This window comes from Crocuta crocuta, unplaced genomic scaffold (genome assembly GCF_008692635.1).
Source record: "Crocuta crocuta isolate KB4526 unplaced genomic scaffold, BGI_CrCroc_1.0 scaffold1760, whole genome shotgun sequence".
Classification (NCBI taxonomy): domain Eukaryota; kingdom Metazoa; phylum Chordata; class Mammalia; order Carnivora; family Hyaenidae; genus Crocuta; species Crocuta crocuta.
In genome coordinates, this window is record NW_027533300.1 from 256 (window position 1) to 17194 (window position 16939).

General features: G+C 42.0%; 1 pseudogene across 1 annotated transcript; it reads left to right on the top strand.

Annotated features, from left to right (window-relative positions):
* The first annotated feature begins 323 nt into the window (after positions 1-323).
* On the top strand, positions 324-3393 carry LOC144218281 (immunoglobulin heavy variable 3-11 pseudogene; annotated as a pseudogene). The gene is made up of 3 exons (XR_013331096.1): positions 324-435; positions 541-851; positions 3379-3393. The product of XR_013331096.1 is annotated as an immunoglobulin heavy variable 3-11 pseudogene (transcript).
* The last annotated feature ends 13546 nt before the right edge of the window (positions 3394-16939 follow it).

Genomic DNA, 16939 nt, shown 5'->3' on the forward strand with positions numbered 1-16939 from the left:
ACCTCGCCAGCCACTAAAACATGGTTGTAGGTTCACATCTCCTTATAGGATATGATGACACCTATACCCCACGAGTAGTGTGCGAATGTAAAACCAAAGTCTCATATGGAGCAAAAGTGTGATCTCTGGAAAATGATAGTAACTAATTTTATTTTTCCAAAAGCTGTCAATACACCAAATTAAAGAGATTTACATCTGCTCAGGTCACGGCCCTCTTTGTAACGACTGAATACATAGCTGCTTATATATGCAGAGGACATGCAAATCAGACCCGCCCTGTGCTGATTAAACCAGCCCAGCCCTGACCCTGCAGCTGGGAGAGGAGCCCCAGCCCCGGGAGTCCCAGGTGTTCCCATTCTGTGATCAGGACAGAACACAGACATCTCACCATGGACTTTGTGCTTGGCTGGGTTTTCCTTCTTGCTCTTTTAAAAGGTAATTCATGGCGAAAACAAGAGACACTGAGTGTGTGAATGGATGTGAGTGAGAGAAACACTAGATGTGTGACAGTTTCCTGACCAGGATGTCTTGTGTCTACAGGTGTCCAGTGTGAGGTGCAGCTGGTGGAGTCTGGGGGAGGCCTGGTGAAGCCTGGAGGGTCCCTGAGACTCTCCTGTGCAGCCTCCGGATTCACCTTCAGTAGCTACGGCATGAGCTGGGTCCGCCAGGCTCCAGGGAAGGGGCTGGAGTGGGTTGCATACATTTATAGTAGTGGAAGTAGCACAAGCTACGCAGACTCCGTGAAGGGCCGATTCACCATCTCCATAGACAACGCCAAGAACACAGTGGATCTACAGATGAACAACCTGAGAGTCGAAGACACGGCCACGTATTTCTGTGCGAGAGACACAGTGAGGAGTCATCAGTGTGAGCCCAGACACAAACCTCCCTGGAGAAGGAGATCAGCACCACCAGGGGGTGCACACTATGCACAGTTCTGGTTTATATTCCCAGGAGCAGGGACACATGGACGTTACAGGCAGGTTTCCTGTAAGGGTCTGGGGCTTCCTCCCCATAGAGTAGTTTCCCCCAGGGAGCCCTTATGGACACATGATTTCATGCTTAATGTTTAGTCTCTGAATGAGATACTTGAAATAGGAAACGTATAGGAACATGCACAGAAGACAGAGTTGTTGACACTAGCTTAATCCTTGTCACTAGACAGAATTAATTACAGATATCTTGAGGAACATGAATGAAGCATTACAATATTCCCTGTTGCACTCACTATTTCTTACACGCCCGCCCAGCTCAGTGTGCAAGCTCGCTAGAAGCCGCCTACAGTGCATGGTGGACACGAAGCTGCAGAGGCACCTAATATCTTCATCTAGAGAAGACAGGCTCCTGGTGGGCTCTTTGTGGGAAGCATGTTCACTGCACCAATATTAATTGAAGGCATGGGAAACCAAATGGACCCCCACCAGGACATGGAGTGGATGGGGAGCCTGAAGTTCACACAAACATACACACACACACACACACACGGGGGGGAGGGGAGAAAGAGGAGAGCATGAAACTTTCATTGGCTTCATCATTTCCAAAGGGTGAAATCAGTTAACCTGGATCTGACACAAAGTGTCATCAGAGCTGTGTGTCCTTCTGAGGCTCAATTGCACATCTTGAATTTCTGGTCATGGTATGTTATTCCCTCAGAATCCAGCAGGGAGAATCTTACCGCAGACACCAGGTGGTTTTTCCTTGAGGAACAATGAATGTCTCTCTGCCTTGCTCTCATTAGGGTGGTGTGATTCCATTCATGTCCATGCAAATTCCAGGACAATTTCTCCTTCCCAGGGTCCCGAATGCACTGAGTTCAATAACCCTCGTTTCATAGATGGTGATACTCACTGTCCTTGTGCATCTGCATCTTGATTCCTTAGAAGGTATTTTCCAGAAACTCCCCTCACAGTGATCCACCATCTGCTCTGAGAGGTGATCATTTGTCATATCTCCTACAATACCTTCCCTGCTCTCTTGGTGCACAACCATTATGCACTACTTGAGATGTTGACATGGAATATATCACACTTCACCCTCATTAATTCACACACAACAACTGCCTGTTAACATGTGACAGAAAAACAGGACATTGTTCAGCACGGGACAAGGATGTGTTTACAAAACAAACCTGGATAAAACCTCTGCGTTTCTTCCCGTGCCTTCCTATTTCCTCTCTGTCCAGGAGGCGGGATGTGGTGCCATGAGGGGCGTGAGGCTCTGATGGACAGGGAGTGCGGTGTCCTGCATGAAACCAGCACCTACCCCAACCTCAGGTGAGATACAGGAAGTGCCCTTTACTCTCGGCGTCCTTACATTTTCCTGACATCCCAGGAGTGTGCACCTGACATCATACCTCTGTCCCTTTGGTGAAATTGTGCCCCATGGATAAAGATGGTCAGGACCACCGCCACCCTGAGCATGAAGCTCTTTGGGAGGGTCGTTCTCAGGAGAAGCACATCCAATTTCGGTTCTTCCTCTGTTGTCAGTCATTCCGTGTGTGTGTATCTCAGACATTCCAGGATGTGTAAGTTCAGTTACTAATCTAACACATCTGCTGCCTTGAGAGTCTGCTCACGTTGTGTGTACTCACCCAGGTGAACCTGGAGAAGGAGTCTCACGTGTCCAGACTCTCGCAGTCTCTCTCTTTACCTGCATCACCACTAAAGTCTCACGAACAACAATCGACTTCAGAGGAAAAATAGTGGGGAGAGGGAGGGAGGCAAACCATGAGAGTCTTGAATTCCGAGAACAAAGTGAGAGCTGATGGGGGTAAGGGGAAGGGGAAGAGGTGTGATGGGCATGGAGGGGGGAACTTGTAGGCATGAGCACTGGGTGTTATATGGAAACCAAATTGATAATAAACCATTTTTCAAAAATGTATTCATTTAAAGAAAATAGTGGATACATTGTCTAATTTTAATGCACTTCTTTCTACTGCAACCTTGATATGACTCCTCTTTAGAAAATCAATGATGACATATATGTGCTATTGAATATATTATTAGATTTTGTACTTCTAGAATTTTTATTGTAATTGCATAATTGATACTACATTTTAAATCTGACAATAGGTCACTTATTTGTATTTAACATATGAATTTATGATGCAGTATCGGTTATCAAAATAACTTAAAGTAACAATTAGATTTCATTATCACTTGAAATAGTATATTCTCATTTTGAAATATTTTATTATTTGCACAGGTTCCAGAATATAATCTAGATCATATAGTGGCATTAAAATTTATTTTTTTTTCTAAATTGAAGATTTTAATTTCTTTCTAGTAATTGTTTGGTAATGAATTTATTTCAAAGCTAAATATCATCTGTTTTAGATATTACTTTGGATTAAGAATTTATCCCATAATTCCCTTATAGATGTACAACATTTGAAAAAATAATGGCATTTTCACTGGACCTCATGTCTAGAGTAGACATGTGCAGATGATCTTGTAAGTTGTACATGCATTGTGTCTCCATGCATGTCATTTGTCTCAAAGACACATGATTACAGAAAGTACTAGACTGTCATCTGTATCATACACTCCACCTTCCAGAACACGCAGATAATCATACTCTCCCAACACCTCCTGCAATTCTGGTGCAGCCACGTCCCATGTTTCCGGCAAGGATGCCTCCAGAAATATCTGGGACGGAGGACCAGCTGGCTGCTCCAGCCACCTGCTCAGTAAACTACAGAAAGACATGAAGTGAACTATGGAGGAACAACGGCCTTTCTGCCTGTTTGCACCCAAGTGTTACAGACGCAGACCTATCCAGTTGATGCCATAAGTTTGCTGGCAATGTGAGTTTATCTTCAGGATAAAATAGAGTAGGGATCCTGGAGGATTGAGAACACACATGCCACACCCACTTATTAATAGGAGTCTACACACCAGCACAGAGCCATGTGCATTCAAATCTACTGCTGGTGTCTGAGCTGAAAACAAGAATGTGGCTGAACCCAGAGCCTAGGGAGGTGAAGGGGAGGAAGAAATTCTTTTCCATCAAAGGTTCTTATGGACAAATAACTAAGTTCACGGGAGATGGATTAACAGGAGAAAGAAACCAAAGATTCATTACATGTGCACTGAGGGCCAGTAAAGAAAATCAGAACAAGTCAGATAGTTTTACACATTTTAGAGAAGGAGGAAACCAACTTGTCAATAAACTATTTGAAAAAAAGAAATAAACATTAAATAAAAACGATGTTATGCTAATAATAATTAAAAAAGAAAGAAAAAGAAAATAATTTTCCCAGAACTAATATGAAACCAATCCTGACATACGACACTCAGGGCATCAGGGTGGCTGAGGTACTCAGGGGGCACCCGGACCTCAGAGCTCATGTCCAGAACTGGTACTGTTTCACCATCAGTTTCCTGTGGAGCGTCTTGATCATCATGTCCTGCAAACTTCATCGTGACTGGAAAACTGTACAAACTCTTTTCTAAAACCTTTAGAAACACCGTTGTCGTCTCATATTTACAGTGAACTGTTATAATAGTAATGCCTACTTTGCAGTGATCAAATTCTGGGATAAATCAGCTCCTATAACCAGACCAGTGCCTCTGTGCATTTACAAGTACAGTGGCCACGATTTAAAAAAATGTATAAAGTAATTTTTAAACAGAGGAAACTGACTCATATCAAGTGTTCTCAATTTCATTTATTTCAGCAACTCCAGTCTCTTTTATCTTCTTTAAGGTTTTCCTTTGATGTCTATGAAGAGAAACCGTGGGTAATGACCCTTGTGGTTGTCGAAACCCCACAGCATCTCCATCAGCTCCATGACTCTCTCTCAAGGATTCTCAGTATCTCCATGATCCTGTGAGAGAAAAGAGTTGTTTTCTACACTTCACTCGTTTTCTTTTCCCTCCAGAATAAGAATACAGAGACACCCAGTAAAGAGTGGGAGGAGACACCAGTACTGTTGTTCACATTGAGTCCAGTCTCACAAGACTGGCAACCAGGGGTAAAATTTTCTGGAATAGTAGAAATGCTTCACAAGACACACCTGTCTCTTGCACCTGCCTCTCCCAACAACATGACCCCGAGGACTTCCTCACATTCATTTGGAAATTAAGTCAGATATAAGGGACTAGATTTGGAATTTCATTTAATGGTTTATTTTAACCAGCCTCTTTTCCATGCAGCTACACTATGTTGTACACCTATCAAGAATATTCCAGCATTTCCTGTACTGCACATCCTCACCAACATTTGATATGTTGTCAACGTATTTGTTTTGGTTTTAGAATAGCCTTGCTAACAGCTGTGATGTGATAGCTCAGTGGTTTGGGGGTAGATTTTTCTGATGGTTAATGATGTTGAACATCATGTCATGTGCTTGAAGGACATATGTCTGTCTTTTGTAGAGAAATGGATATTGACATTCTTGGTCCAACTTTGAGTGTGTGAATTTTGATGGTGTAGGTCGATTTTGGTTTTCAGGTTTGGGTATTTTGGATATTAATTCCATTTCAATATATTTGAGTGTCATTTCCACCATTTCTTAGACTCTCTTCTTGCTCTGCTAATATTTGCTCTACACTCTTTCTAGTTGGATGTACTCACCCTTGTCTGCCTTCGCCTTTGTTCTCTGTGATTTTGCTTTTATAGGAAAGAAATCACTGTCACATGAATGTCATGACATTTTTCCTTTGTGTTTCCTTCTAAGGCTTTTAGGGTCAGATGTTTTGCTTCATCTTTAATCCACTTTAGGGTTTTCTCTGTCTATGTATCTTATGATGTAAGATTATGGTAAAATGTCATTATTTTGCACATAGATATCAACACCATTTTTTAAGGACAGCATCCTTTCTCCATGTATTGAGAGGAATCTTGTGGAAGATTTGCTCACTGCATCTGCACACTTTTATTTCTGGAATCCACAATCTGCTCCACTGGTCTATATGTCTCACTTTATGCTGGCAGCACACTGCTGTAGCGAATATTCCTCTGCAATATATTTAGAAAGGGGGAAGTGTGATGCCTGCACGTTCACTCTTCTCTCTTATGATTGGTTTCTTAATTCCATTGGGTTGTGTTGTTACATAGGAATTAGGATATTCTTCCTTTTCTTCCAAAGGTCATTGGTAATTTTATTGACTCAAATAACAGAATGATAAATCAGGGAAAAGTAGAAACTCTCAAAAATACAGAAAAAATAAACTACATTAAAATTAGTATATGAAGGAGAAAAGAAAAACCTCGGCTTGGAAAGAAAGTGTTTTTTAGTTCTGGCTGGGCTGCTGATTTTGAGCTAGATGCCCCCGTTCCCAGAAGGTGCCAGAAAAAACTGCACTTCAGCGTTCCTGGCCCCATCCTTGGTGGCGACTGGCAGATGGCGCGGCGGCCTCATCCCTGGCGGCAGTGGCCCAGATGGCACCCATGTCTTGTGGAGGCATCGCGGACTCTGTGGAGAGGAAGTTGCTACTTCTCTGAATGCACTCGGTTTGTATCGCTACTTGACCACAGCGGATCTGAGGCTGCGACACTTCCCCTCCCCCCACTCAACCGCTGGCACCAGGGAAGCAGCGACCTAAGGGACTGTTCGGGGCAGTATAAACAAAGCCCGTGGTCTGGGACCTAGAAAGGAGGCGGGGCATGGGGCACAGAACTCAGCCCACCTTGGCTACATCCTCAGCACAGGGAGATCCGACCCAAAGGAGTGACTTGCGACACTTTGTTGAGAAGGGACTGGGGCGACACCATTCTTCTCCCCACAACTAACAAGGCGGGGCCTCAGGGAGCTGCCAGAGCACACAGTGGAGGGGAGAACTGCCTACACCAAACCACACCAATCCCCGCCTGAGAGATGTTTTGTTGTTGTTGTTGTTGTTGTTGTTTTTACCTGAGCCTGGGTTTGGGTGTTGATTGGTTTTCTCTGTGTGTTTGTGTACCTTCGTTCCCTCTGTTTCTCTGTTTTCCTTTTCCTGGGCTACCTAAAGAAACAAGCCAAAGTACACATGGTGGAGAGTCCAAATACCTCTACATGTAGGGAAACAAAATAAACTAACTCTTAACAAGAGAAACCAAGAGACACCATTCAAAGAACACTTCCTGAACAGACAGGCCCTGAACAAAGAGCCCTCTCTAATATAGCAGAAGTCGCAGGGACAGAGTGTACAACAAGCTTTTAAAATTAACAAGAGATAGAAAACTAACCAAAATGATAAAACAGAAGAACTCTCCTCCAAAGGAATTCCAGGAAGAAATGACAGTTAAAGAACTGCTCAAAACAGATATAAACAACATAACTGAACAAGAATTTAGAAAAATAATCATAAAATTAATCGCTGGGCTTGAAAAAAGCATGAAGGACATCAGAGAAACTATGACTACAAACACTATAGAGCTTAAAACAGTTATGATGAATTAAAAAATGCTATAAATGAGATACATAATAAAATGGAGGAATGTAAACTGGTGCCACTCCTCTGGTAAACAGTGTGGAGATTCCTCAAAAACTTAACAATAGAACTGCTGTCCATCCAACCCTAGGCGGGACGCTCTCGTCCCAGGCGACACCCAGGGAATCTGCTCCCCGCTCGCCAGCTCGACCTGGATGGGGCATGCAGCAGCCACGCCTTTGTGCTTCTGGCTCGGCTGGATTGCTAGAAGGAGGAGAAGAGCTTAAAACTGGGAGATTTGCCAACGAGTTTGTGTTTCTGGCGACGGGACACAGAAGGACCCTGTTTCCTGCTCTCTAGGTGACTCTAGGCGGAACGCACTCATCGCAGGCGACCCCCGGATGAAACCGCTCCTCGCTTGCCAACCCAAACTAGAGGAGGAGATGAGAGTAGCTGCTTCTGGCTCAATCCACAGGGGGAAGCAAGAGGCTTGGGACTGCCCTGAGGGACTCCCTTGCGAGTTTGTGTTACCGGCAATTTCAGTAGGGCGCACGGACTGGGCCTGGGATATAGAGCAGAGCCCACCTTGGCTGTGCCCCCAGCACAGGGAGTTTACACACCTAAGAAAGTGAGTTGCAGCACTTGGTTCAAGAAGGCACTTGAGCCCCGACACTTCTCCACACAATCATCAGGGCAGGACTCCCGCGGGATGCACTGTATCAAATCACGCCCATCCCTGCTAGAGAGCTGCCCTCTTCCATTTTTTTAATTTATTTTTTATTTTTTTAAAAATTTATTTACTTTTTTTTTTACTGGAGCCGGGGCAAGACCAACATGAATACACTGCCTTGATTAATTCTGGTCACTGGCTTGCTTAAACAGTCACATTTAATCAATTCTCTAGATGTAAATTGTACACCTACCTACCTTTTCATCTCTCTCTGGAGTAATCAGACTATATAGTTTCTCTGGATAACACCATGGTCATTTCTTTCACCTCTTCTCCAACCATATTCCACTCTTTTGCTCTTTGAAAAAAAGCTTCTAACTCCTTCTGCCTTCTCATTTCATTTCCAATTTCGCCTCATCCCCGCCCTGTCTTTTCTCTCTTTCTCTATACTCTTCAACCAGTATTGCACACACCCGGGTATTTATTTGTAGCTGGGAAATCTGGTTATATGCTTTAAACTGTTCTTTGTTTATTGGGTTTCTTCGTTTTTCCTATTCTTTTCTTCCTTTTTATGTATTTTTATTACTTATTATTCGCCGTCAACCCTTTCACTTTTCTTTTTCGTTTTCCTTTTTGGTTTGCGTGTTTGTTGGATTTTTCTGTGCGTGTGTGTGCCTTCGTTCCCTGTGTGTTTGCCTGTCTGTTTTCTTTTTCCAGGGCTACCTCAAGAAACAAGCCAAAGTACACATGGTGGAGAGTCCCAAATACCACTACAAGTAGGAAAATAAAATAACCAAGGTCTCAACAAGAGAGACCAAGAGATACCATTCAAAGAATACTTTCTGAACTGATAGGCCCTGGACAGTCAAAGAGTCTTCTTTGGTACATCAGCATTCACAGGTGCTGAGTGCATAACAAGCTTTTAAAACTAACAAGAGACCTTGAGGGTGTTACGCTGAGCGAAATAAGTCAGGCAGAGAAGGACAAATATCATACGTTTGCACGTATAGGAGGATTAGGAGGAACTTGACGGAGGAACAAGGGGGAGCAGAAGGAGGGAAGTGGTGGGGGAAAGGGTGAGAGGCAAACCATGAGAGACTCTTGAATGCTGACAAAAACCGAGGACTGATGGATGGGGGGGGGAGGAGGGATGGGCATGGAGGAGGGCACTTGTGGGGATGAACACTGAGTGTTATCTGGAAACTAATTTGACAATAAACTATTTGTAAAAAAAAAAAAAAGAAAAAAATAAATAAAACTAACAAGAGATAGAAAGCTAACCAAAATGACGAAAGAAATAGCTCTCCTCCAAAGAAATTCCAGGAAGAATTGACAGCTAAAGAACTGCTCAAAACAGTTATAAGCAACAAAACTGAACAAGAATTTAGAACAATAGTCATAAAATTACTCATTGGGCTTGAAAAAAGCATCGAGGACACCGGAAAAACTATGGCTACAAACACTATGGAGCTTAAAAATAGTTATAATGAATTAAAAAATGCAATAAATGAGATACATAATAAACTGGAGGGGTCCAATGCACGGATTGAAAAGGCAGAAAGAATAAGTGATTTAGAAGACACCATTATAGAAAAAGAAGAAACTGAGAAAAAAAGACATAAACTGATTTTTAAAATTTGTATGGAACCACAAAAGACCCCGAATAGCCAAAGTAATATTGAAGAAGAAAACTAAAACGGGAGGCATCACTATCCCAGACTTTAGCCTAGACTACAAAGCTGTAATCAACAAAACAGTATGGTATTGGCACCAAAACAGACACATAGACCAAAGGAATAGAACTGAGAACTCAGATCTGGACCCAAAAGTATACAGCCAACTAATCTTTGACAAAGCAAGAAAGAGTATCCAATGGAAAAAAGACAGCCTCTTTGACAGATGGTGCTCGGAGAACTGGACAGCAACATGCAGAAGAATGAAACTGGATCATTTTCTCATACCATACACAAAAATAAACTCAAAATGGATAAAGGACCTGAATGTGAGACAGGAAACCACCAAAACCCTAGAGGAGAAAGCAAGGAAACCTCCTTGACCGCCACCGCAGCAATTTCTTACTTGACACATCCCCAAAAGCAAAAGAATCAAGAGCAAAAATAAACTCTTGGGACCTCATCAAGATTAAAAGCTTCTGCATGGCAAAGGAAACAATCCATAAAACTAATAGGCAACCAAAGGAATGAGAAAAGATAGTTGCAAATGACATATCAGAAAAAGGGTTAATATCCAAAATCTATAATGAACTCATCAAACTCCACACCCGAAAAACAAAGAATCCAGTGAAGGAACGGGCAGAAGATATGAACAGACACTTCTCCAAAGAGGACATCCAGATGGCCAAAAGACACCTGAAATGATGCTCAGCATCCCTCCTCATCAGAGAAATACAAATCAAAACCACACTGAGATACCACCTCACGCTGGTAGAGTGGCTGAAATGAGCAAATCAGAGAACTCTAGATGCTGGCGAGGATGTGGAGAAATGGGCACCCTCTTACGCTATTGGTGGGAATGTAAACTGGTGCAGCCCCTCTGCAAAACAGTGTGGAGGTTCCTCACAAAATTAACAATTGAACTCCCCTATGACCCAGCAATAGCACTGCTAGGAATTTACCCAAGGGATACAGGAGTGCTGATGCACAGGGGCACATGGACCCCAATGTTCATAGCAGCACTCACAACAATAGCCAAAACATGGAAAGAGCCTAAGTGCCCATGAATGGAAGAATGGATCAAGAAGATTTGGTTTATCTATACGATGGAATCCTACATGGCAATGAGAAAGAATGAAATCTGGCCATTGTAGCCACATGGATGGACCTTGAGGGTGTTATGCTAAGCGAAATAAGTCAGGCAGAGAAGGACAAATATCCTATGTTTGCACGTATAAGGAGGATTAGGAGGAACTTATCGGAGGACCATGGGGGAGAAGAAGGGGAGAAATAGTGTGGGAGAGGGAGGGAGGGAAACCATGAGAGACTCATGAATGCTGAGAACTAACTAGGAACTAATGGGTGTGGGGGGTAGGTGGGTGATGGTCATGGACGAGGGCATTATGGGGATGAGCACTGGGTGTTGTATGGAAACCAACCTGACAATAAAGTATGTAAAAAAATAAGAAAAATAAAAACATTGTACTATTTTTCTGTATTTTGTAATATTTTCGGTATTTTCAACTTTGAACGCCTTTTGATTTGTTGTCTTCTCTTTCACAATCCAATAGAGGTCGACTTTCATGCCTAACAAAAGATAAATAAATAAAAAAGAAGAAGAAGGTAGAAAAGCCAGAATAAAAAGGGATATAATAATAGAAGACAAACAAATGACATAGAAAGAAACAAAACGGTAGAACAGATCAATAAAACTTTTATGTTGTTTTTTCAAACATTTAAAATTGACGTTCCCTGACCACACTAATCAAACAGAAAAGAAAATAGACCCAAATAGACAAAATAATGAATTTGACAGGAAAGATCACAGAAATACAATCAATTATAAGGGGATATTACGAAAAATCATATACTGACAAATTAGACCATCTGGAAGAAATGAATAAATTCCTAGAAACATATACACTACCAAAATTTCAAAGGGGAAGAATTAGAAAAGAAGAATTACACACCCATTGCCCTGGTAAACATGGATGCAAAAATTCTCAACAACATTCTTGCAAATTGAATCCAATAATACATAAAAGGAATCATTTGTGAGGATGGAGTCGGATTTATTCCTGGGTTGAAACGATGGATCAATATTCACAAATCAATCAAAATGATACATCACATCACTAAGAGAAAGGGTGAGAACTAAATGATACTCAAAATAGATGCAGAAAAGCATTTGAAAAACTACAGTATCTTTTCTGGATAAAAACCAGCAAGCAAGTAAGGATAGATGGAAAAGCTTCAACAACATAAAGGCCATATACAAAAGACACACTGTTAATATCATCCTCAATGAGGAAGCACTGAGTGATCTTGACATAAGGTCAGGCACATGACAGGGATATCCACTCTCGCCAATTTTGTTCAACATCATGCTGGAAGGCTTAACCTCATCAATCAAATTACAAAAAGAAATAAAAGGCATATAAATTAGAAAGGAACAGGCCAAGCTTTCACTCTGCAGATGACATGACACTCTACATGGAAAACCCAAAAGATTCCACTAAAAAAACCTTGTAGAGTTGATACAGGAATTCAGCAAACTTGTAGGATATAAAAACAATGTCAAGTAACTGGATGTATTTCTATACACCAAAAATTAAGCAGCAAAAAGAGACATTAAGGAATCAGAACTATCTACAATTGCACCAAAAATCATAACATACCTAGGAATAAACCTAACGAAAGATGTGAATGATTGTATGCTAACGCCTATAGAAAGTATATAAAGAAATTAAACAAGACACAAATAGATGGAAAAACAAACCATGGTTATGGATTGGAAAATAAATATTGTTAAAATATCAATACTACCAAAAACAATCTATACATTCAATGTGATCCTAGTCAAAATGACTCCAGGATTCTTCACAAAGAATGAACAAAGAATTTTAAAATCTGTATGAAACCAGAAAACTCCGAATAGGCCACACAATGTTGAAAAAGAAAATCAAAGCGGGAGGCATCACAATTCTAGATTTTATGCTGTAGTACAAAACTGTAATCATCAAGAAAGTACGGTACTGGCACAAGAATAGACACATAGATGAATAGGAGAGAATAGAGAACCCAGAATGGAACAACAAATATGTGGTCAAGCAATTCTCAACAAAGCAGGAAAGAGTATCCAATGAAAAAGAAAACAGTGTGTTCGGGAAATGGTGCTGGGAAAACTGGATAGTGACATAAAAAAGATTGAAACTGGAACACTTTCCTACAGCATACGCAAAAATATATTCAAAATAGATGAAAGACTTAAGTGTAAGACAAGAAAACATCAAAATCCACAAGAAAAAACAGGCATCAACTTCTTTGACCTAGACCACAGCAACTTCTTACTAGCCATGCCTCTAGAGGAAAGGGAAACAAAAGCAAAAATGAATTATTGGGACCTCATCAGGATAAAAAGCTTCTCTTGACAATAAACTATTAAAAAATGTTTCAATGAAAAAAACGATAAAAATCTTCTGCACAGGAAAGGAAACATTCAACAAAACTAACTGGCAAGTGGCAGAAGGGGAAAAGATATTTGCAAATGACAAATGTGGTAACAGTTAGTATCTAAAATCTTTAAGAACTTAAGAAAGTGAACACAGAAAAACAATTAATCCAATGAATGGGCAAAAGGCATGAGTAGATACTTTTCCAAAGAAGTCATCTGAATGGCTAAGAGACACATGAAAAGATGCTCAACATTACCTACCATCAGATAAATACAAATCGAAACCATGATAAGATACCACCTCACACCTGTAAGAATGGCTAAAATTAATAACTCAAGAAACAAAGATGTTGGAGAGGATATGAAGAGGAACCCACTTACACTCTTGGTGGGAATGCAGAGTGGTGTGGCCGCACTGGAGAACAGTTTAAGAAGTTAGCATAGAACGACCTTATGCCCCAGCAATTACTCTAGTAGGTTTTTACAGAAAGGATATAAAAATTCTGATTTAAATGGCTAAATTGGTGATGGAGATTATGTAGGTCACTTGTTGTGATGAGCACTGGGTGTTAATGTATATGATGAATCTCTAAATTGTATTCCAGAAATTAAAACTACACAATATGTTAAATAACAAAGATATAAATAAATAAATTATTCAGGCATTAAAAAATTGGGGAAAAAGACAAGGGACAAATTTTGTTACAAAAGGTCATGACTATTGGGATCTAGGGTAGTGAGTCTAACTACTTGCACTTACTTATTTTATCCTTAACTGACACTGGACATTGATTAACAAACATACCCATGATTACCGATTTTGGTGCCACGTGAGTGGGAACTGAAACCCCAGCTTCCCTTTCCAGCTCCTCTGTGACCACACCTCCTGGGAAGTCTGTCTAGACACCTGGCATCCACGTCTTGCCTGTGTATAGACATCTTTTGCTTCTGGGCCAGGCTTGTTCACACAGGTCTACTGGGTAGTCAGGAAGCACAGACAAGTGTCAGCTGGCATTGTTTGTACTTCCCATTCTTCAGTAGGGAACAAGCCCAGGTTTGAGGATGCTTGTTTACAATGTGCTGTCTACCGGTCTACACTGCCTGACACCACCCCTGTAATCCAGTATTTGCTTCTGAAGGGAATTCTCAAACAGATGACAATTTCACTAGTGATTTACACCAAAAAATAATTGGGACCATGTGCGGGCACAATATCGGATTTTAGCTGCATGGTAAGGGGATCTTTGGTTTCATTCTTAGAGGACAGAAAAGTTTATACCAGAGATAAGGACACAGGACCAATCCTCCCAGAACCAGCGGCGGACCCTCACCTTACTGAGATAGGGTACATTTCACATACAATACAAACTGTGAAGGCATAACATCTGGAGGGAGTGACTTCAGAGGGTTGAGGAGCCACAGAGGTGGCAGGAACTTCTCTTTACCCTCAGGTGAGGGACCTGTTGAGGCGGGTCACCTGTCTACGATACAGTCAGTTTGAGGGTGGCCATGGTTCTGGCCTTACATCCCAGGGGCCAGTTTATAGGGCTGCCTCCAACCTCCACTGGCTGGTGTCCCACGTCATCCAATCAAGGCTGCATAGAACAGCATGCACACCCTCCCCAGCAGTATTCTCTCAATGGCAATAACTCTTTACGTGTCTTTCCTTACTATTAGCTGTCTTTCTTTATGTTTCTTTCCTTACTGTTTCTCTCCACCTCATATCATTTTGGGGACATCCATGCATATCCGCCTGGATTCAATTAGACATTCAGATTCAGAGGGAGACATGGACTTCATGCGAAAAAGTGTCTGCCCGGTGATGAGGGGTTTCATTCCCCAGTTCTCAGCGTATTCCATCCTACATATCTAGTGCTGGATCAGTTAGGAGGGAGAAAGGCATCCCTATATTTCTGCAGGAGGTTATGAAACAAGGGGAGCATGCGGACCACCAGGGGGCGATCACAACCACCAGCGGGAACTCAGTAACTAGGGAGCTCATGATCCAGGAAAACAGGGTGGTTGAGGGCTGGTCTCCTCTCAAGGAATTTCAGATCCAGGCTCTGCACACTTCTGACATGAACACAGGAAAGAGTTTGTAAAAGTGGTGGAAAAACATACGTGTCCTCCCTGTTTGGAATGAACCGTCATAATGGGAATACCCAAACTTGTCCAGGGTCAGGCACTGGGATAAATCTATCTTTCACCATTGTCATTAAACGGGAGTTAAGAAGAACAATGAAATCCATCTCCTAGATGAAGAAATATTTTTAATTAACATCATCCTTACTGATATCGGGTGTTTTGCCTTCAACATATTTTAAATCAACCATTTTAACTGTATTGAGGCTTTCTGTTATTAATGTTTGTTGATTTTTTTCCTTAAATAGTTCACTGTCAAGTTGGTTTACATATATTTGTTGATTTTTAAGAGAGAGAGACAGACAGACAGAGTGTGAGCAGGGAAGGGGCAGAGAGAGATGGAGACACATAATCTGAAGCAGCTCCAGGCTCCAAGCTGTCAGAACAGAGCCTGACGCGAGGCTAGAACTCATCAACTGTGAGATGACTTGAGCCAAAGTCAGACACTTAACCAACTGAGCACCCAGGCGCCCCTTATTGAGTCTTTCCATTGAGGTGCACATACAGTTCATGTGTAAATGAGCTCTTGTGGTTGTAGGAAACCCTGGCACCTGCATCAGCTCTGTAAGTCTCTATCAAGGCTTCTCACTATCTCCAATCCGTTTGACAGCATAGACCTGGCTTCCACACGTCACTCTGCTGGGACCTCTAGAAGGTCAGGAACCTGCAAACCTCACTGGGATATCCAGCCTTGTCCGGCACGTGGTTCAGGGGGCAGGTGAGTTCAGGGGGCACGTGGTTCAGGGGGCAGGTGAGTCCCATGGTCAGGAGCACAGGTCCAGATCCTGGGAGACTCTCACTCACATGTTCTCTTGGACACTCACTCACACTCTTGTACCTCTCTGCTACAGTGTACCTGTCTACCTGTACAGTAGTGGTAAATTGATTCCTATCTCACATGTTTTCAGTGCACATGTGAAAATAAGGATTATCATGGGTATTAAATAATCACTGCAGCAAAATCACAAAATAATAAATCAGAATGTCCTGAAAGATATTGTGGCACCAAACAATGCCCTCTCCCTTAGACCTGCTCGGGTCACAGATTTCTTAAGGACTCTCCTTGCAAAATGTACTATACAGTGAGAGGACATCAGTCTGCTGATTAAACCACCATCCTTGAAACTGCAGCGGGGACAGGAGCCCCAATCCCAGGATTCCCGAGTGTTCACATTCAGAGATGAGGACAGAACACAGACATCTCACCATGGAGTTTGGGGTCACTTTGGTTTTCCTTGTTTCTATTTTAAACAGTAATTCATGATGAACAAGAACAAGAGACATGGAGTATATAAGTGGATTTGAGAGAGAGAAACAGTGGATGTGTGACAGTTTCCTGACTTGTGTCTGCAGGTGTCCTGTGTGGGGTGCAGCTGGGGGAGTCTGTGGGAGACCTGATGAATCCTGGCGGGGAGGGGGTCCCTGAGACTCTCCTGTGCAGCCTTTGGATTCGCCTTCAATGGCTAATGGATAAGATGGGTTACCAGACTCCAGGGAAGGGGCTGAATAGGAGTCTACATATGTGTACGGTATAAGGTAAGGGTCAAAAGTTTCTGTACTCACTGATATTCAACACCATTTCTGAAAGAAGCCATTCTTGCTCTACTGTTTATTCTATGAAATCTCCGGGAAGATTTACTGACTG